This window comes from Dromiciops gliroides, chromosome 1 (genome assembly GCF_019393635.1).
Source record: "Dromiciops gliroides isolate mDroGli1 chromosome 1, mDroGli1.pri, whole genome shotgun sequence".
NCBI lineage: Eukaryota > Metazoa > Chordata > Mammalia > Microbiotheria > Microbiotheriidae > Dromiciops > Dromiciops gliroides.
The window spans coordinates 369,544,196-369,567,346 of record NC_057861.1 but is presented as its reverse complement, the minus strand read 5'-3'; the positions used below and the strand labels follow the sequence as shown (position 1 = coordinate 369,567,346).

Genomic DNA, 23,151 nt, shown 5'->3' with positions numbered 1-23,151 from the left:
ATCTTTATTCTATGTGTTCCAGCCCCTTAGACATCGCTCTCTTTCTAGTCTCTTTCTTTTTCTTCATTCTGGCCATAAAGCAAATTAAAAAAGCTAATTCAGGCCTTGATGGAAATATTATGTTTTCTACCTATGGTATATGGTTCTGATAGTTGTAGTATGAAGGCCTATGTCTTTATCCGATGGTTGTGCTTTGCAGATTAATGAGTGTCCAGGTGGGCCTGATGGAAGATCCATAGTAATGACTGAGCTAATACACAGAAGAGCCAATAGGAATTGAGTATCTTTACCCGGAACTCATATCTCCAACTTAGGGTCATAAGTTCTTGACCCTGCTTGAAGCCAATGCCCCTGTGAGGTTATCCTGAAAGTATATATCACTATGCTAATTGCAATAAGAAATATTATATGTGATAAGAGATATTATATTATATAAGTCCTGGGTTCAAATACCAGCTCATCCACTAACTGCAAAATTATGGACAATTCATCTTAGCTGCTTGAGAAGTAGGGAGGTGGGGCAATAGATAAAATACTGGGCCTGCAGGCAGATACTACTAGCTATATGACTCACCTCTGCCTCAAGATCCTTAACTGTAAAATGAGGATAATAATATCTGCTTTACAGAATTGTTGTGAGGATCAAATGAGGTAAAAATTTTAAAGCATTTAGCATAGTGCCTGCCACATAGTAAGAATTTAATAGATACTAGTTTAGTATAAAATGAGAAGGCTACTCCTCTGTGGTCCCTTAGTTATAATACCTAGAATGTTTTTATAAACATATTTTCAACATCCCTAATGATCGGGGCAGCAAGGTGGTGCAGTGGATAGAGCACTGGTCCTGGAGTCAGGAGTACCTGAGTTCAAATCCGGCCTCAGACACATAACATTTTTACTAGCTGTGTGACCCTTGGCAAGTCACTTAACCCCAATTGCCTCACTAAAAAACAAACAAACAAACAAACCAAAAAAACATCCCTAATGATGGAACAGGGTCATTTCATATAGAATATCATATAATCACTGGCCTCTTTAATGCATAAAGATCCATGTTTCCACTTGTATGTATGTATTCTCTTTTCCCTGAGGTGAATCATTATCTGTGTCCCTTCTTAGAATACTTATATTGAATGGATAGATGAATGTATGTAAAACGTTTCTTAATCATTATGTGCTAAGCACAGTGAATAGATGCAAAAGGATACAAATACAAAAGCAAAGACTCTCCTCAGCCTCAAAGATTACATTCTAACTGGGGAAGATAGCAGTTATTGGGTAGTCATGGCTACATAAGGATATTTTGGTTCAGAAAGATGAAGGGATGGTGAGTGGAGCCAAAGGGGATTAGACTGTCACAACCTTTCCAGTAGCAGTTGCAGTATTGATTTGATTATTGTTGCAGAAATAGGATGGTAAGGAGAGATAGGAGAATGGTGAGCAGATGACAGTAAGTTGGCTAGTGAGATGGCCCAGGTGTAAAAAAAAAAATAGCAGACCTGGCCCTTTCTGGACATTATCATCCAAGTTGAGACACTCAATATTCAGGACTGTCCACATGTCATTTCCATCATTTAATCTTCCCTAATTTTCTCTCTTGGGTCATTTGCACTCTCTCCTTTTCTTGAAGTATCAATCGTTTTTACCTATCTACCTTTATGTAGTAGCCTCCCAGTAGAATTTAAGCCCTCAAAGGCAGGGACTATTTGATTTCTGCCTTTGTTTTCCTAGATCTTAGCATATTGGCTTATAGATAGTACTTAATAAATAAGCTAAGATGAATTGCTTTAGGAGGTCATCTACTGAAAAACGCCCTTTGATTTCTAACTCTCAGGATGAACACGTCCTCCCTGAATTTTAGTAATTTTTCCACTAAAAGAAATATAATTTATCACTAGACCTTTATTCAGAGACTTTCCTGCCTCATAAGTTACCAGAATTTGAATTACATTGTAATATCCTCCATATGTGTTTGAATGTGTTTGTATGTATATATGCATGCCTGTTATTTTTTGTTCAAAATGTGTGAGTTCATTGACAAAGGGAATCTCCTGTTCTGGAACATCCCTCCAGCAATATGTAATTCAGTTATTTATGACCAAGGCCTTATTGAGTTGCTTTCCTGTGATGACATAACTACTATTTTTCAGAAGCAGTATTTGAAATTGTCTTCCATATTACAAGGACAGTATCCTATCCACTAGCCTGTGCTCCCTCTTAGGGTAGATACATATGCACATGTGTATATAAGTAGTTAGATGAAAGGTATCAGGTAATAATTAAAGGGCTGAACTTGGAGAAAGAAAGAACTATGGTTAAGTTTTGAACATTACTAACTGTAAATGACAAAGCCACTTAACTTCTATAAACCTCTCTAAGGAAATGGTCTCTAAAGTGGTGGCTGGGATCTGACTGAAGGGTTTGTGATCAACCAGTTGAAGAATGGAAATATGAATCATACATCAACTTCACCATGATAATCAATTGTTAATAAGACCGAGTTCATCTCTTATAACTTAATAGTTCCCCCAAGAGTAGCCTACAGGAGCTGCAATCATTGCCCCTCAAAGTGGTTATAATGTAACTAAGCCTTAAGCGGCAACGACTAGCATGTAGACAACTGTGCCTGCAAGACCCTGAACCCTCTTTACTTCATGGTTTCTGCAAACACTCTTCATTGGATAGGCTCTGTACTAGAGTAGGTCAGTGAGTATCATCCCCAACACCCTACATAGCCACAAAGTGTTCAGTTATTTTTTTTAAATGAAGCAAACAAGCACCTTTATAGCACTCAAGTATTATTATTGTTATTATTATTACACTTGTATGAGCAAAAATAGCTTTGTACTTAAAAAAAAGTATTTCAGAAATATTTATTTCTCATTCTTTTAAGTTTCTTTTCTGTGTAAATACAATTGAACATGTACATAATTCACAAGAAAGTAAATATATATATATATATATATACATATATATTATATAGGGGTTACATACTCAAAGTATTTTTTGTTTATTTTTACTGATAGGGTTCACGATGAAAAAAACAAAACAGATCCTTGCTTTAAGATTATAAACAGGTTGCATTCTCCATCAATGGGAAGAATTCCTATACTGGGAGTTCCTGCACTGATGACATCATAGTTGCTTAACCTCAGACACTTCCTAGCTGTGTGACCCTGGGCATGTCACTTCCCATCTGACTGCCTCTGTTTTTAGCCTAGGGCTTGGCACATAATAGGTGCAGAATAAATGGTTATTTTCTTTCCCCTATGTATGTGTTATCCTGTGATCATATATTTAAACCTAGACTGAACCTCAGAGATTGTCTAGTACAATCCCCTTATTTCATTGAAAAGGAAACTGAGACTGGGTGATGTTAGGTGACTTGCCTAAGGTTATACAGATAGTAGCAGAATGTTGAAATGATCCCAGGGCCTCTAATGTAAAATCTGCCTTCCCATTGTGAAGTCTATGAACCCCTCCAAATAATGTTTTTAATTACATATATATATATATACACCTATATATATGCATATATATATATTATATATATATATTATACACATATATATGAAATATATATATTATACACATATATGCCTATTCGTGTATAAAAGCTACATTGGATTGCAAAGGAAACCAACTTTACTGAATTAGTTATTCACACACACACACACATACATAAACTAGTTCAAAAACATCTGGCTAGGAATCCTGATATTAAGAGCAATATTTCCAAAGAATATTTCAATAAATTTTTCCAATTTTACTTTTGCTCTAAAAGTATATAAATCTATAGAATTATGTTACCACAAATTTGAATATATGTGTATGTATATGAACATGTATATATGTTCTGTTCTACTTTGTTTCCACCTAGGAAATATAACTACAACAAAATATTTTAAACAAAAGACACTCTTTCAATCTGACCTTTACAATTAAATGACCAAAGAAACTCTGTATAAGTTAACTTAATTATTTCAAGTAACTACTTGAAAAGCACTCTATTAATAGAGACTGTTTGAGGCCTTTATCATTGAATATGACTTTATCAGCCTATTTGTAGTACTTTCACTCATTTTTCTACTATTGGATAATTAAAGTGAGTGTAACAGTGGTAGTATAACTAAGGAAGGGGAGAAGCTGGGAAAGTCCTGTTCTGAGGTCCCCTTTCACTTATCTTCCTTCACTATCTAGTTTTCAGACTCTTGTAACTCTTCAGATTCTTTCTAGTAACCAATTAATCAGCCACCTTCTTACAAGTAACACATTTCATCATGGAAATAGGTTTATCTAATTCCCTAGCATTGCCTAATTTTGTCCATAGAGTAGGGCTTAATTTAGTAGAGCACTGATCCCATGAAATACTCTTCTAGCAGTGTAAAAGGTAATTGGCCAGAGATTTATTCACAGGGAATTGTTTATGGCAAAAACATTTGTTCATGCCACAGATAAACTTGCTCAACATTCTTTTGTAAAGTTTAGATTTTAACAATGCTTTTATCTACCAAGTTTTATATGAGGGCTTTTACCAATTGACAACTTTCTTAGGACACCTGATAAAGTCTATTCCAGAGAATTTATTGCTAATAGTGAAGCAGATACCTTAGTGACCTTGAGTGTTGGGATTCAGTTCTCAACCAACATAGTCAAGTTTGGGAATTTTTTAGCTATTTTAAGGTCCCCCCATTCCCCCATCCCTCCATTCAAGATCCTTTTAGGGTTTATGTTGATGGGTTTAGGGCTTTTTTGTACCTTTAAAATGGACTTTCCCATGATTGTTTAAGGCATTGCATTCAACATGTAAATTTCTGCAAGTATTTCTAGAAACAGTGTGGCATTGTGTTGTAGAAGGAAGAGAAATTCAACCAATTTGTTTTCGGTTTTGTTTTTTTTAAAGAGAGAAATGAATCTTAGTTATGAGACTGGCCAATGTTATTGCAATAATATGGGACATAGTTGAAGTTAGAATCAAGGTCTCATTCTAATCCAGTTCACTTTCCAAGATACCTTTACCTACCAACTCTCCATAGTAGGTTGAGCAATATTTTCAATGAATATTACCTCTTAAGTGTGGATTATACTGGTTGATTAGGCATGAATTGCAGGACGAATACAGAGATGAATGATTCCATCAGTCAGCAGGCATTTATTAAATGCTACTGGTACTCAGTTATCTGATAGGGATACAAACACTACAATGAGACAGTCCCTGCCCTCAAGAAGTTGACCTTAAAACACTTTGGTGAGTTCCCTATTAATAAATCCCCCATATGAAGCACTGTTTTAAGAATATCAACAACCAGTCAGAAATCTCAGAGGAGTTCAGGTAAACAGTCAATGTAAAATTGACATTCTTTAGGCATTATGATGTATTTGTTTGAAAATCTATCCATCACAGCATTTTTTAAAGTATATATCACACAGGAAAAAAAATGTTCTTCTATTACACCCACTGGGAAGAAGGAGGGAAAAATAGCCTCCAATTTTGTGCCAGAGCCAAGTAAGATTTTAAACTTTAACTCAGAATAACTCAGGGGGGAACTAGCCTTTTTTAACTGAAGATTCAATACTATCTGTGTGTATATAATGTCCCCAATTCCCCATGGTGTCTACAATTAAAATAAAGCTCCCAGGTTGCACTAAAAGGAGGAAGAAATCCTTGAAAGGTTTGTCTTAATTGGTTCTGAGGCTCAGTTTTGTTATCTGAAGTGAACAGTGAAGAATCAGTATTAACACCTGGAACTCATGTCTATGCAAAGTCCAGAGTTCCTAAAGTAGCAATTAAATGGCTTAATCTTAAAACCCTCCTAGGTTCAATTCAGGAGCTCTCTTCTGAAGGGCAACACTAATTCTTTATGAATGCAACTACTTCTAACAGCGCTGCCCTAATTTGAACAGCTTTGGAAATTCCATTCTTTCTAACTAAGTTAATTGCACTGCAAAAGTATGCTTAGAGTAAAAACTTATTTCTTCTCTGAGAGAAATGCTTTCCTGAGCTTGTTCCCTCTTTACTATGTATATTTGTGTGTGTGTTTACATATAGAAAAAAAATCCAGTTATAGAAATTGGTTTGCAAACAAACTATAAACACTTTGGCTAGAAGTGCCTCCATCTCACTTATGCTTGGGCTGTAGGTTCTAATAGAATAGAAGTCCTTGGAGCCTTAACAAATCTCTGAGCTTTTAAATAGACTGTGACCTATTCATTTAGAGGGCTGCTTCAATAAAGCAGTGGCTCACTTAGGTTAATGATGGATCATGGTGAGATTCGATTTGCAGAGTGCCGAGTTGCCTATTATCCTCCTAACGTTAGCTTAGGTCATGTTATCACATTCAAATGATGAGTCATGCCCCTTCACTTGTTCCTGTACATATACCAGTGATTACAGGAAAGCTCAGTGTGCTTATCCACTAAGCCTGAAGGATTCAGCTGGCCAGGGGTGAATTATTATTTTTGGCTAGATGTAAAAAAAAAGAAAATGACCTATGGTCAGGCTTTTCAGGACTGTGACACCTGCCTCTTGTGGTTTCTATATCAGCATCTGGCTGAACAGAAGGGCTGGACATTGGATCTCTCTTTGTATCTCTTTTCTTCCTTTGGTAAGGAAAGTTGAATAACCTGGCTTGTAGAGCTAGAATATTTACAATTAAAACTTCCCAGAACTGTTTTTCCCTTTTACATATTACTCAGACAGCCTTTTACAAAGGATTCTCCCACAAACACAACACAGAAATACAGCAAAGATTATGGATAAAGAGAAAGTCACTACTTTTTAAAGGCTTTGTGTCAATTATGAGTGTCTTGTGTGACTAACTTAAACTGACACAAATATCTAAGGAACGCAGGCATCTAGGAGAATATTGAGGAGAATAAGATTTTTTGACTAACATTTAGTTTCTAGGTTTCTTTCTTAACGTGGTTTCTCTGTTTACTGAGCAGTATTTCCTACATACATACACACATCTTGAGTGTTATAAGTAACAAGAATTAAAACATGACATTCTGTTTTCTAGCAATAGTTTTGAATTCTTTTTCTTAACTTTTGTCCAAAGCAGTTTTGGAATGCTGCAAATTTTTGTCACAATTCATGACTATTGAAATGTGTCATAGGCCATATGCTGAAGGATGAAACCTTGCTGAACATTTCTACTATAAAGCTCATTTCTGCCAATACTTCCAAAATATTTTTCAAGAAGGAAAAAAAATAGGGAAAATTGAAGGGTATGAAAGTAGGTATTTACCACTCATTCTTGAAAATAACAGAAAACATGTTATCATTGTGCCATAATGCTGCATTACCAATTGGATATGTTTTATTTTCTTTAAACATGATCCATTAATTAATGTCAATAAGCAGAACTGCTAACATATGAATATGTTCTCTAATAAAGTAGAAAATTTATTATTATGAATTCACATACAACTCTGCTCTTAAACCATTATATTAAACTTTTTCCAGGCCCAGGACAATGATAAATGTAATGAAAAGTGAGCCAAGAAGTTTCTATTAAAAATTGCTTACGATGCCAATTTTTGTAAATATATATACTACCTAAAACCTTGAATTATCAAAACCCTTGAAAATTAGGTTTTTTCTAGCACTCTAAATGTAGAAACATCATTCTATTTTAAAAAAAAAAAGATTTTGTCCTGACTGTGATGAGAATAAAGGAAAAGATAGGCAGCTACAACAAATGAATGAAGTAATTCCATTCTGCTACATTCCATACATATGTCTGTCATTATATGATATTTTGGTCTGATCTAAATGGGATGGGCAAAGGCATCCCTGGAAAGATAGCGGGAAAACCTTACAAATAAAAACAGATTTCAAAATTAAATTAGTTTCCCCAGCTGCTAAACAACACTGTTTACAATGGAGATGTAGAAAACTGCTTTGGAAATGTTTACCATGTTCAGATTTTTAAAAAAAAAAATTGGCTTACTTTAATTTTGCTACGAGTCGTAACAAAATCAGTTCTCACAAATTCCTGCAAGGACGTTAGGGGTATAGTTATCTTGATCTACAATTATTTGTTTTTCTGTATCAGTTACTGTAGCCAGTTGAACTCATTTCCCTTCTCCCTAATATGGCTCCCCAGCCTTTATTTGCTCCCACCTGCAAGCCCTTTGCTGGTCAAGCCCAGGGTATTTATTGACTTTGGCTCCAGCCAAAAGTGCAGAAGCTTCTGAAAGAGGCAAAAATGGTTCCACTTTCATGGTTTTCTTGTCATTGTTGTCTGAAATGGACACTCTTCTAGTTTCTGATCCCCTATTTCATTATTTTTTTCTCCTCATATTTATGTGCCATTAGGAATGCTGTCCTTGTGTTTCCTAATATCTCTCCCCTTGTCCATCAACCATCATTTGAAAAATAGTTTTCGGGCACATCTAGAGTCCAGGCAATTCATTTAGTGTACTATAGTCTCAGCCCTGCTACCACTATCCCTGTCCCTGTAGAACCTTCATAGTTTCTAGAATTCAAAACCCAAATTTCCCAAATATATGAACATTATCTCAGATTCTAAAATATTTGTTTAATTCACTAATATTACCATTTTTAAAATAGTTATTCCATTTGTTCTTGTTAAAACCTATTTTATGATTCTCATATAATGTGTGTGTATACATACACATACATACACACATATCTTACTACGACTCTTCTGGAACATATAAGTTTTTAAAAAATGACTATCAAAGTTAAAATTCCAGGCCATATAGCAGTGAAATTGAAGTATATTTTTTTGGATCCATCTTTCACAATATTTTAATTGAATCATAGTTTGGGCTTAGTTCAGTCAGCTGATGAATTTTTATTCTGGAATACTCCAGCAGTGTTATTCCCTGCTTTGACCACTCCATTCCTCCATCCTATACACACACACACACACACACACACACACACATACACACACACACACCTTTACCTTTATTTGTAGATGCATTTATTCTAAGATAAAGGAGAAGTGATAAAGGAGTTTTATTAAATGTCTTATATTAAAGCTTATATTAAAATCTCACTAATTTCACTATGATACTGTTCCTGCCCTAACACAGATTGAAAATACACTATGACTTAATCTTTGAGGAGTTGCTGTGGTCAAAAACTTATCATTCTTCATGCAATCTGGTGATGAGCCCCTCTAAATTTTTCTAGGCAAGTCCTTGGACCATAGTTATGCAGTCTTTTATTGGGGAGCATAGTTGAAGCCTTTGTAAGATGACACCCCTGGGTTCTCAAAAACTATGACAATAGTCATCTCCATAGTATAAGGAGGCACAGAATTGATCTTTAATAAGAGAAACAATAGTTACAAAATTGGCAAAATTGAGTACTAAGCTACAACATACATTCTAAGAAAAGTACTCTTATATACAGAATACTACTGTTCCATATAGTTTAGCAGGAAGAATGCCTTTTTTGGGAAGACTTTACTCATTCTGATTAAATTAATAGAGGGGGGAGTTTTTGAAATATCTCTGCATAATTGTATCTCATAGTCATTGGGAGACATTAGGTAGTTGCCATAGTAGCTACGCTTTTTGATTGTCTGACAGGTGGCTATAAACCTTGATAAATGCCCTGCCAAAGAAGTAACATGAGCTTCTGAAAAGAAAAGAAAAAAAAAAGAATTCTCCAGATTCTAATAATGTAGATTATTTGATTGATGCTTGGCTTGCATTTTAATTACAAGAATAAATGAGGAAGAGGAAATTTGTCATATCCCCATTCATTATTCTCTAATTGCTCTACAACTAATAAAGGCTTAGGATTGGGTAAAATAACTGTACATATAATTTATGATATTAGCCACTGCAAGATAAAGGCGAAAGCATGAATAATCAATGAAGGCCAAAATACCACAAAACAAACCAGAGGATAAGATGATCTTAGACTATAATGCCCACCATCTGTCAGAAAAGTAATGTATTGCAACAAATGAAATGCTTTGCTTGTAGGGATGACAGAACTTTCTTTCAATATATAATATTTATGCATATGTTATCTCTCCTGGACTGGATCAATATGGTACCTGAGAGCCAAGCATTTATCTTGGTTTAGGATTATACTAAACACATTTAGCATCTCTTAAGTTAACATGAGGATGCATCGACTAGGCCAAATGGGTAATAATAAGCTGCCCTTGAGATTACTGTAGCTTAGATACTTGTCTTAAATGCTATATTTTAAAAAGTCTAATCTAAAATATGTTTAAATGGATCATTATTTTGATTTTTCTTTGTGGTCTGATAGATACTAGCAAACTATGCTGGGTTCTAGGGATACAAGCATAATTATGCTTTAGTATTCTACAGGTGAAAGTAGTAAGGATAGTCCTTCTATACTAATTAGACTAAGGGCTTAATCTTTCTTGAGTCATAAACCCCTTGGCAGTCTGATGAAGCCTATGAACCCCTTCTCAAAAAAAAAAGTTTAAAATGCATAAAATGAAATATGTAGGGGTTACAAAGGAAACCAATTATGTTGAAATGCATTTATTAAAATATTTAATGATAAAAAGTTCACTGATCTCAGACTAAGAATCTCTTAACTTAAATGGAATGTACTAAAACTCATCAGAAATAATTTATTTGCATAGTACAAGAATTGATAGGATAGACTGTTGAGGATTTACCATTTTGTTTTCCATTAAGTTATATACCTAGCTTTTGCAGTTTGGTTGATTAAATGATATGGGTCATTGTTACTAAATTTGACTTTAGAGAGGCTGTCATCTGTTTCAATAAAAGGGTACCCACACTAGTAGAAAATATGGGTTGGGAAAATTTTAGGACATGTTAGCAGTATTCATAGTGAGACCATATTTTCACTGGGCAGTAAGTGGAGGAGGTATTGCTTAACCCTAAGATGTTTTGCTTAGCAATAGACAATCATAGGGCCTGTCTCCAGAAAAAGCTTACCTAATCTTATTTCTCAGTACTCCTCTATTCTACTTCACCTATGTGTAAGTAGCTCCCAACCTTCAAAATTTTGAGTTACCTTCTATGGCCTCAGTGCAGTTATAAGCTAAACTAACTCCTACCCACAGGTGCTGCTACAGGGGCCAATATGTTAATTCTGCTACCTCTCCCTCTGCCATGAACTTATATCTAGGTGAAGGTAGAGTAAAGTGAAAGTTCTATAAAGTGAGATAGTAACAAGTAAATAAGAGCCCTGTTTCACCCTTCTCACTTTGGCTCAGACTAAATGATCACAGAGCAAGACTAGGAATAAAATCTCATCTGGATCATAGATACCATTACGTTATTATTCTCAAAAACAACCAAAACCACATCAGTCTTCTAGACCTCCCTATTTCTGTCAAATGTACCAGCATTTTGGGTTTTTTGAATCATTTAGGTTCTCAAAATTTCAATGTCATCTATGACCCCTACTTGCCTTTACCCTATATCCAGATTTCTAGTCAATTGCAGGGTTCATTGAGTATACCTCCACATCTTTCCTATGTGTTCTCTTCAAAGGATAGATGTCTCCTACCTGTCCTAGTTCATTACCTCTCACCTGGATTTCTGCAATGATTCTCTAATTGGTGTCCCTTGCCTCAAGTCTCTTCTTGCTCTAATTCATCTTCCACACAAGAAGCCAAAGTGATTTTCCTAAAGTACAAGTCTGACCATGTCATTACTCTACTCAGTAGCTCCCTGTTGACTCTAGGATCAAATAGCATTCCATCTTTGTCATACTTTTTTTTTTCGTCCCCAAGCCCTGTCATACTTTTAATAATTTCTATTTGGGGGTGTTTTATAATGGACAGAATTATTACTATAGAATATATATATATATATATTATGAGTAAGAGGAATTAAAAAAAATATGGAGTGGTTAGAAACAATAGTAATAATAATAGTTAATATTTGGTGCTTTTTGGCTTCCAGGGTGCTTTACAGATATTTAGAGATCTCTGCAATATATTACAGTACTCACAATTCTATAGGAATTAAATGTAATAAGTCAGAGACAAAAATCAGCTTTTATTGTCTTTATTTGCTTCTATTTGACTTGTGTTGTACATATAATGAAATCTAGGGGAAAGCATATAAGAATTTATCCATCAATACATAACTAATTTCATAACTTCAGTGGAATAGCTATTCCTGAATACCTAAGTAGGATTTTGTGTATATTCCTTTCCATCTGGAATATAGGAGAGTCTTAGTCCATAAAAGCTATTTCCCTTTTGTATAAACTGTAAACAAACAGAAAATTGTTTATCTGCCCTCTGTTGGGAATGCAGATTTAGGGCCCATGCTAACTTTCAAGCATTCTGACTTTGGGAAATGCACTTTCTTAGAGAAGTAGCACTGGAAGTAGGTGATAGAGAATGGGGGGAAAGAGAATAAAAATGTGAAAGGAAAAAGAAAAATTAGACTTTTGAAATAGGGAAAGATAAAACAGTTGATGGATTAAACTCATGGAAGATACTGAAACTGAGCACCTGTAGATATTAACAGCGAAGGGGTGAGGAGAGCATAACCCAGAAAATGAGGGAGATCACTGGTCACCATAAACAACTCTCTTTGCATTAGAATTAAATGTTTTCCCTGTCCTGTTTCTTATTTCCCAAGACATACCCAGCTGGCTGCTCAAGTAGTTCAGGCTGTTAATAAAAGATTTCTTCTGAAACACTTTGTGCTGGCCACTGTTACAGACAAGGAGACAGATAAATATTAAGCTTTCTGAAAGACATTACCCAAAATTATAGTGAAAACTACATTTTATCCATTTTCTAATGGCTTAGAAATTCCTCTTCTAGAGACAAATATGCTGCCTTCCAATTTCTCTCCAATTCTTTAAAAAAAGTGTTATGTATGTAATCAGATCCTTTAAAAAATTAGCAGTGACAAATTAAAGATTTAAGTATTTTGCTCTTGGAAAGATAAAAAATAAGGAAACTTCATTTGACAGAATAATAGCCAGAACTGGAATAGAAATATAATATGGCATTTAGATTCATGTTGAGTTTTTGCTATAAAGGAGTTGCTCATTTTAGAAGAATACTTACAAATTCTTGCTGCGAAAATCTTTTTATTTCAGGCTTATTGCAGTATTTTGTTTAAAAAAATTTATTACAAAATGTCATGATACTTTATTTTATCCTGCTTAGAAACACGTGTAATGCTTTGTAGTTGGCGGAGGTGCTTGGCTGATATTATGCAGTAATTGCTTTGTTTCAGCAAAAAATGTACACTATATATCTCATTCTAGGTAGCAGTGACTTCAAGGTAGGGTCATTTGCAGCAGCCTATACATGTGCCAGTGGCATCTGGTATAGTCTGGAAATGAAAACAGATGAAAGGGTTAGAGAGGGAGTTTTGGGGAGGGTATTGCCCAGTTACTACATTTCTTTGTAACTAATTAGCTCACTAAAAGACTTAATCTTCCTCTGCTTTGCCTTTTTAAAGTTAAGCAAGTAAAACCTCATTAATTCAGGGCTATGTTGAAGTTTATTTTTATGCAATCTGGGAAGAAAGGATCTGCTAAGTAAATTAACAGTATAACCAAAATGAGAGTAAGGATGTTTAAACTACTTGATCCTTTCAAGTAAGTTAGTGATATTCAATGTTATACAAAGAATATGTTAATTTAAAATAATAGAAAACTTTACAGATGTCCTGTTGGGATCTTTACTTTGATAACGCTTGTTTAGCTGTTAATTCAAGTCAAATGAACCAAATGAGTCTGTTGTAGGGTCATATACTATAAGTCTTAAGAGGCAGAGGACCTGGATTCAAATAATTTTCTGCTGCTTATAACCTATGTGGCTTGGGATGTCACTTAATATATCCAGATCTCATTTTCCTGAACTATCATTGAAGGGGCAGGCTATTTGATATTGGGCATTGAGACTGATCCTGTATTGTTTTACATTAGGGGAGACATAGCATTCAGGAATAAGGTGAAGGCAGTCGGTTCTTGTCTAGACTCTATTCTGGTTCAGCCCATTCTTCACCACGTGTTCATAATAGGTTTAGAAAGAACATCAGTAAAAGGGAGGGTGTCCAGAAAAAGGCAACCAAGAAGATCCTTGAGTAGTTGAAGAAAGTGAGGAGGTTTAATCTGGAGAAGAAAAGACTTTAGCAGGAGCTTGACAACTGTTTTCTAGTATCTGAAAAGCTATCATGTGGAAGGGGGCCAGACTTGTTTCTGCTTGCCCCCTTACTACCATCTATGATCAAATAACTCTTCTGCTTGGGATTTAAAGCTCATAGCTTAACCTCTTTTTGTTCTTCTGGTCTTCTTTCATTCCCCTCATCATGCTCTGCATCTGGCAATATTGGCCATTTTACAGTTCTGCACAAATTACACTCCATCTCAAGGTCACTTATGCCTTTGCAAGTGATGTTTCCCATGCCTGGAATGTTCTCTTTTTCTCACCTCTACTTCCTATGTTCCCTGTTTTCTTTAAGATTCAGCTTAAGGGGGGGTGGGGCAGCTAGGTGGCACAGTGGATAAAGCACGGCCCCTGGATTCAGGAGGACCTAAGTTCAAATCTGGCCTCAGACCCTGGACACTTACTAGCTGTGTGCCCCTGGGCAAGTCATTTAATCCTCATTGCTCTACAAAAAAACCAAAAAATCAGCTTAAAGGCCACCCACTGTAGTGGGAAGTGTTTCTTGATCCCCTCAACATCTAGTGCTTTTGTCTCCAAGGTTAACTTGTATTATATATGTCTTATAAATATATTTTTACTCATTGTCTCCCCAAGTAGAATATAAAATCCTGAAGGGGAAGAATTGTTTTACTTCTTTTATCTTTATATCTGTAGAGCTTAACACAATCCCAGGCACATAATAACTGAAGTGCTTTTTTTTTCATTCATTCATTCATTCATTCATTCATTCATTCATGGTCTCTAAGTTCCCTTCTAGCTCAAGAGCAAAAGATTCTTACTGGTTTGTCTATGTCAAGTTAAATACGTACTTGAAAATAACAACTTTTCTCTCTAAAAATAATTGCAGGGGCAGCTAGGTGGTGCAGTGGGTAGAGGACTTGCTCTGGAGTCAGGAGGACCTGAGTTCAAATCCAGGCTCAGACACTTAACACCTACTAGCTACGTGACCCTGGGCAAGTGACTTAACTCCAATTTCCTCACACAAAATAATAATAATAATAATAATAATAATAATAATAATAATAATAATAATAATAATTCAGATAGACCTTCCCCATATGTATTACAAACTTGTGAAATTTTAATAAACTAAGGGCAATTATGAGTGAGTAATACTATTATTGGCCATGTGAGTGTAAGAAAGTAATTTAATTTCATAGTATCTTAATTCCTTCGTGGGTAAAATGAGTATGATACCAAGACTACTCATCTACCTACTACATCCATTGAGGTGAAAAGGGGAAGCAATAAAAAGTATTTTACAGATATAATTGTACCAGTCAGGCTAAAAAAGAAATCAAAACAAAACAAAAACCCAAGCATGTGTGAAGCACTCAGGGGTCAAGAATTATTAACCAGAGTATCTGATTGTAACACAGCCCAGTGTGTTATCTTATGAGTAAACAGTGCACAGTTAATGGGGGTCAGCTCCCTTGTAGTTCTGAGGGGAAAATGAACAAGATGATAGCATAACATGTCTTTCGGGAGCAGGGTTCCAGAAAGGAACATACAGAAGAAGTCTGTCTTGAAGGCTTATTTAGATTCCTTGTATAACTTTATACTGCCTTGTTCACTCTGCTGTACACTGATGGAAAAAGACAGAGGAATATAAATTTTGGTAGATTTAAGGTAAGATAAAACCCATGGGGGGAAATTGATAGAAATGAAAAATGAAAAAAAAGTTAAAATCATGGCTGGAATGAAAACCAAAATTAGATTTCAGAAAAAAAGGTGCTGATAGTGTATAGTAGGATTTTAATGTGCAACACTACACCCTAATTCCGTTCAAATTGCTATTAAATCATTACATGTTATGACTCTTATCCCACCATTATAGAAATGCTAAGCAAATATATAGCTTCTGAAAGGAGCCAATTACTTCAGCAGTGAGCTTTCCAACTACTTAAGCAGCTAAAGTGAGAAACTGTAGTTTAGATGGTTCCTATATTTTCTGAAAAGTCTATTTTGTATTGCCAAAACTCGTTCTGTTTGGATTTGTCTGATTCTTTTTTTTTTTTTTTTTTGCGTGAGGCAATTGGGGTTAAGTGACTTGCCCGGAGGTCACACAGCTAGTAAGTGTCAAGTGTCTGAGGCTGGATTTGAACTCAGGTCCTTGTGAATCCAGGGCCAGTGCTCTATCCACTGTGCCACCTAGATGCCACCTTTGTCCAATTCTTGATGCTGAAGTGATCACTTGTCATTAAAAAATTACCAATCAAGTGCCCAATGCTCAGATCAAATTGATTATGATAGTCTTCACAGTGTCTGTCTATAATGAATGCACCACAATACAATTAAATTCATACCTCTCTCATTGGTGCCTGATCTTTGTCTCCTTTGCCAAAATGTCATCCACATGCGGGTGTACTTCAGGGCTTTATCCTTTGCCCTTTATATTTTTGGCTTGGTCCTTTATCTTCTATAATTTTCTTGAGCTCAGTTCTCATGGATTCAACATTCATTTCTTTGTTGATGACTCCCAAATCTAAATATCCAGCCCTCACCTCTCTTCTGAACTTCAGTACCATGTCTCCTACTGCCCGCTGGATTCACCAGAATGTCCCATAGGCATCTTGAATTTAATATTACTAAAAATCAAACAAGGGGCAGCTAGGTGGTACAGTAGATAAAGCACCAGCCCTAGATTCAAGAGGACCTTAGTTCAAATCTGGCCTCAGACACTTGACAGTTACTAGCTGTGTGACCCCAGGGCAAGTCACTTAACCCTCATTGCCTTGCAAAAAACCCCCAAATCACACAAAAAAATCAAAGAAATCTGTCATTCCCCTTAAATCCACCACTCTCATAACTTCCCTATTTCTCTCAAAATTTGTCATTCTTCTAATTACCCAGTTTTGCAACCTAGGGGTCTTCCTCAAATTTATAGTCTTACATATCTCCATATACATTAAGTTGCCAAGTCCTGGCATTTCTTCATCTGAAACACATGTTGCATTGTTAATGCCTTCCCTCTACTTACAAAGCTATAAACCTGATTATCTCTTAGCTGGATTATTACTATTGATTTGTCTGTATCCAGCCTCTGTCCTCTCCAGTGCATATTCTACAGAGTTCTCAAATCTGAGAGTGTTAATTCTTTTCTTAAGAACTTTCAATGTCTCCCTATTGCCTTTAGACTCATTATAGTATTAGTACTAGTACTAATTGTAGTACGAATACTACTGATTAGTAGTACTAGTAGTAATAGCAATACTAGTAATTGTAGTAGCAGTAACAGCTAACAGTTAAATAACACTTAAAGGCTTGCAAAGCACTTAGTATATTGAAACTTATTTGACCAAAATATGAACTTCTCTGTTTGACATTTAAATCCCTTCATAATCAGACTGTAGTCTATCTTTCTAGGTTGATTATATATTACTTTTCTATATACAATCTTTGTTATAGCCAAACTAGTCTTTTTACAGATAAAACCTCATGGTTTTACTGCTGTTAGTCTTCATCATTACCTCCTGGAACTCCTATGTTCCAGAAAAGCTCAGCTCCAATGTAACTTCATTCAAGAAGTCTTTTTGGAATTCCCCAGTTGTTAGCTACCTCCAACTATTTATTTCTATGTATTCATCTATGTTTGATTAAGCACTCTCACCTTAGTAGAAGGTTAGCTTCTTGAGGGCACAGAGTGCCATTTTAAAAAAAAATTATACCCAGTTCTTGGGATAAGCACGTATTAAGTACTTAATAACTGTTTGTTGTTGATGGATTGATTGACCTATAGCACAATTTACCAAGTTGACATTGTGACATCATAGTACAGCATCTACAACATTATCTATTGCATGTAGAAGCTCTCTGCCATATTACTGAAGACCAACAGATACTGAATTCAGCTGTAGTCATATTAATAACTTACAATTATCCCCTCTACCTAAATGACAATCCTATATTCTTTTCTCCACTTCCAGTTCCTTATCCCCAGACTATTACTCAAACCCTACCCTGAATTGAATTTGTTCCAGGTAATGCTAATGCTAATCAGAGTTGTTTTTAGCAAAGGCAATGACATTTCTTAGAGGAAGGGAATGAACTGTATGCGTGCTACCAAAGATGCTTGTTAAATATGAAAGGCCATTGATTATGCATTCAAATATGACAAAATTAGCTTTTAAGTTCCCAGACCAGAGACAATCTAACCAAAATGTGATTAGGAACTGTCTCTTCTTTAAAACCACAGTTGCTATTTATATCCACCCATGCACACATGCACACATACTCATAAACACCTGTACCTCACTTTCTAACACATATGTTTTTGGAGGCTTGGAAAAACTTCAGAAAGACCCACATAGTAACGAAAAGAAAAGGTAGTTTTATTTTTTAGCATTACTTATAAATGAACATTAGCCATATTTATATTATGCACAATCAAGGAAAATCCAAATACTAGCCAAAATTAGTTGCATTAACTGGATGATACTCATGTAGTTGGAATGACACGACTAAATATGGGAATAAAAATTGGAATAGAGCCTTTCTAATTTAAGGGGTTTGTTTTTTTGTGGGTTTTTTGTTTGTTTTTTTCTTACCTGATGATTTTGTTAACAAAAATCTGGTTTTGAGATTAGTAAATTCTGTCTTTTAGCTCATTTTCCATATTAATACTCTTATTGAACATTGTAGGTTGGTTGAAAAAACTACAAGTGGGCTGGGACTAACCAGAGGTGGTGGCTGTGGGGCCTGGGCCGAGGCCTGGAGCCTAGCCTGGCCAAATGCCTGGCTTCTGGGTTGGGATGAGTTGCTGCTTCACAGACTCAGGGCAATGCCAGCACAATGGTAGCAGTTGGACTGACAATTGATGCTTCAGGATTTGCAGGCCAATATGTTTTATGATCAATGAAGCATAGAGAGCTTCAAGTAAAGTGAGTTAATCGAAGTCTGACAAAATGTGCCTTCAGTGGTAGCTATTATAGAGGCGGGTTTGAACCCCAATTGACAAAGTGAGAAGCAGCACTCACATTTGAAGTCTTACAGCCGATAAAGGGAAAATTAGAGATGCTCACTGACAAATCATGCTTTGAAACCACCCAGACAAGGGAGGATCTCCTTATATAGTAGCCAAAATCAATGAAGTTAAAGATTTATTAGAATGTCAATCTAAGAAGTAAAATTAATTACACAGATAATGTTTAATTTATATATACATCAATTACTTTATGTATGAGTCCTGATGTTTTTTATAATTTCATAAAAGTTATAATAGTTCTTTAAAAAGAGAAACTGTGGTGAAAAGCAATAATAATAATGACCAGCATTTATATTACTCTTTCAGATTTTAAAAAATGTTTTACATATTATCCCATTTGATGCTTTGAACAACCTTGTGAGGCAGCTACTGCTTCACAGAAAAAGAAATGGAGACTAATATTGTGAGTTGCCCAGAGTCACATAGGTAGTAAGTATCAATGACATGATTTGAATATAAGCATCCTGAATCTATACCCAATACTATACTTTGTCACCTCTGTATAAGAACTCAGTTGCATCCAAAAGAATTTATTGGGGAAGCTAGGTGGTACAGTGGATAGAGCACTGGCCCTGGAGTCAAGAGGACCCGAGTTCAATTCTGGCCTCAGACACTTGACACTTACTGGCTGTGTGACCCTGAGTAAGTCACTTAACTCCAATTGCCTCACACACACACAAAAAAGACTTTATTGAAGCAATTTATGAAAGTAGTCCCTTTTTTCCTGCAGATCAGATGGCTTGAAGGCTTCACAGGGAAAGCAAGGGTCTCCAGGCTATGTAGTTTTGTTATTGTTGTTTATTCCCTCTCCTTAGACAAGGAGAAGATGGAAGAAACATCATGTGGGATTTGTACGGGGCTGTATAAGGTTTTACAGCATGCGCAGCTCTCAACTCCCAAACATCAAAAGCAAAACTACAGAGATGGAGGGAGGAAAGCCCAGAAAATGCTGTATCAAAGGAGTGTCCAGAACACAGACGTGAAATATCTACCACAAAAGGGAGCAGCAGCTGCAGCCTTGACCAGACTGATAGGAGAGCCCTTCAAGCATGGTGAAACAGTTCTCAGGAAGGGTAGAGTTTTCCAATTTTCATATTCCCTTTTCCAAGTTCTCTTCCCTTTCTCCCCACCCTATCAGTTCAAAGAGAGCTCAAAAACAAAAACAAAAACACACCAGAAATACAAAATTTTTTCTTTAAATTTTCTACCCTATTGCTTACTTTGGAGGAAATAATTCTTTTTAATAGATTTACTGGCTGCAATTTTCTATCTCTTGTTTTCAAATGCAATGAAAGGAAAATGTAAATTTCTGTGAATTTACCAGGTTTTAACATGAAAACAAATGCAAATGAGAGATAATTACTTACAGTAAAATTTTAGTGAAATTTGGTGTTTCATTAGCTAGATGTAATTAATACAAATAATTTTATGTTCATTGGCATTACCAATAATAATGTATTATAATAATATTATCATTATATTTGGATCATACTTATTAGATATAGGTTTAGTTAGAAAAACATACTAATCTTAAATCTTAACATTTTGAGTGACATTACTTAAAAATTAAATGAGAAGGATAATGCAATAGGTGATAGTGTTTTCAAATATTCAAAGTTTAATCTAAGCAATACCTTATGGTTAGATATTTTGTGGTAAACATACATATTATTTAATACAGTAGAACTGTTTGCTTTGTCAAACTAATAGATGTTGGAGGTCTTAGTTTCTGTATCTCTCCTTCCCAGACATGTTGAGTGTTGTTGAATAGAAGAAAAGAGATGATTCCTACCATGCTCTGCAATAATTTGACTTTTATAGTCTATTTTTAAATACAACCTACATCCTATATAATCCCTGCACTTTCAATTCCTCTAAGAATCTATTTGGGAGGATATATAAAACATGGGAAATATCACCTATTGAAAACATTAAATGAGAGATCATGCAGCTATAAGGTGAAAAGGAAAAGCTGTTAAATCTTATTTTAAACTTCTTTATCTAATGCCTTCAATAAAATGTAAATGATTAATTTTTTGGACTTAAAGTGGTTTTTTATTGGCTCAGTACACCGAAAACAATGATAAGGAATAAGGAAGCTGGTTGAGGAATTTTACTGTTATTATCCCTTCATTAATTTCAACTAATACTAGGTCAGGAGTGGGGGAAGGGGGAGAAGTGGTCCTTACTGCCTTTTCAGTAAACTCTCTCCACTAATACACATCTGTATTGTAGATCAGTGGTTTAGAATCTCAGTTGCCTGAAGAAAAATAAATTAAAGACCAATCAATAGTTATATAATACCTGTCAGAGGCAGCATTGACACCCAGGTCTTTAGGATTTCAGGGCTGCCACCTCCTAATTTACTAAACAAAGCTGCATCTCATAGCTACACTTAGGCAAAAATAAATAATCCTTTATAAATACAGTATATCCCAAAATTAAAGCTTAGAAATGCACTAAGACTTTTGGGATACCCTGTAGTTTGCTTTTTAGATATTGATGTCATTCATATAACCATGATTATTCAGTTATATGTGGATATTGAGAGCAAAGACCATATCTGGATTCTTCTCAGAGCCCTAGGGACAGAGATTGAGTTTGGTTTCAGCCCCTACTGTTTTGTTGCCCAAACCTCCCAGTAGGGGGCCATCCATCACATGAGGCTCTGAGAAGCCAAGGCTCCTGGGCCTTAGGCCCGAGCAGGGCCTGAAGAGGAGCCTGGGTTTTGTGGGAGTCGGGCTGGGCTGGGCTGCGTGTTCTCCTTGAGGTGCCCGAGGTGATATCCAGTGATTTGAAGCTCAAGCCCCAACTTGAGTTTTGTTTTGTTTTGAAAGGTTATATTTACATAAGCACTGTTTTAGTGGGAATGGGGACATTATTACTCCAGCATAGGGTAGGGGACTAAAGCTGCAATCTGATTGGTCAATAAAGGGAGCAATCTGATTGGTCAAACAGAGGAGCTGACGCTCTTGCCCAGAATAGACTAAAGCCTGGTATCATAGTTTGTAAAATCTTATTGGTCAACTGATACCACCTAACTAGTTTATAGCACTGTGATTAGTCCACTTGGTACAATCTGATTGGTTGTTATTATTACATAGTAGGTGTATAAGTAGAGGTGAGGGACCTCACTTCAGTGCACTCTCTGGCACATTCAGAAGAGTACCCATTTTCACAAAGATGAATAAAGAACTGCTGCCTGCTTGGATTCGTTGAATGGCAACCTGCTAGCAGCACTAGAGATGCAAACACTCGAGGTGCTAACACTCGAGCTGTACAATATTATTTAAGTGGTTAGCCACGTTTCTAACAATATTGTATAACTGTATATTGTACAATTTTTCTTTAATAGTTTGTTTTTCCTAATTACATAATATTAATTTTTTAATTGAGTTTCAAATTCTATCTTTCCTTCCTTTTCCCCTACTTGAGGAGGCAAGCAATTTGATATATGTTATACATGTGAAGGCATGTAAATCATTTCCATATTAATTATGTTGTGGGGGAAAATAGAACAAAACAACACAACCCATGTGAAAAATAATAAAGTGGAAAATAGTATGTTCCAATTTGCAGCCATACTCTATCAATTCTTCCCTGGGAGATGGATAGCAGTTTTCATCAAAATTCCTTCAGAATTGTCTTGGATCATTATAGTGTTGAGAACAGCTAAGTCATTCACAGTTGATCATACAATAGTGCCCTTACTTTGTACAAAATTCTTAACATTTCATTTTTCATCAGTTTATGTAAGTCTTTCCAGGTTTTTCTGAAAGCATCCTGCTCATCATTTCTTATAGCACAATACTATTCCATTACAATCATATACTACGTATTTAGCTATTTCCTAAATGATGGACATCCTCTTCATCTACAATACTTTACCACCACAAAAAAGAGCTGCTATTAATATTTTTCTACATATAGGTCATTTTCCTTTGTATTTTTATCTCTGAGATACAGACTTGGTAGTGGTACTGCTGGGTCAAATAGTATGTATGATTTTATAGCCCTTTGGGT

The 23,151-nt window shown here is 35.5% G+C and overlaps 1 protein-coding gene and 1 pseudogene across 1 annotated transcript in view; both read left to right on the top strand.

The window, feature by feature from the left end:
- CDH12 (cadherin 12) overlaps positions 1-23,151 on the top strand; it is a 1,430,569-nt gene that overhangs the window by 5,058 nt on the left and 1,402,360 nt on the right. The window lies entirely within an intron of this gene.
- LOC122734285 lies at positions 18,933-19,270 on the top strand (annotated as a pseudogene).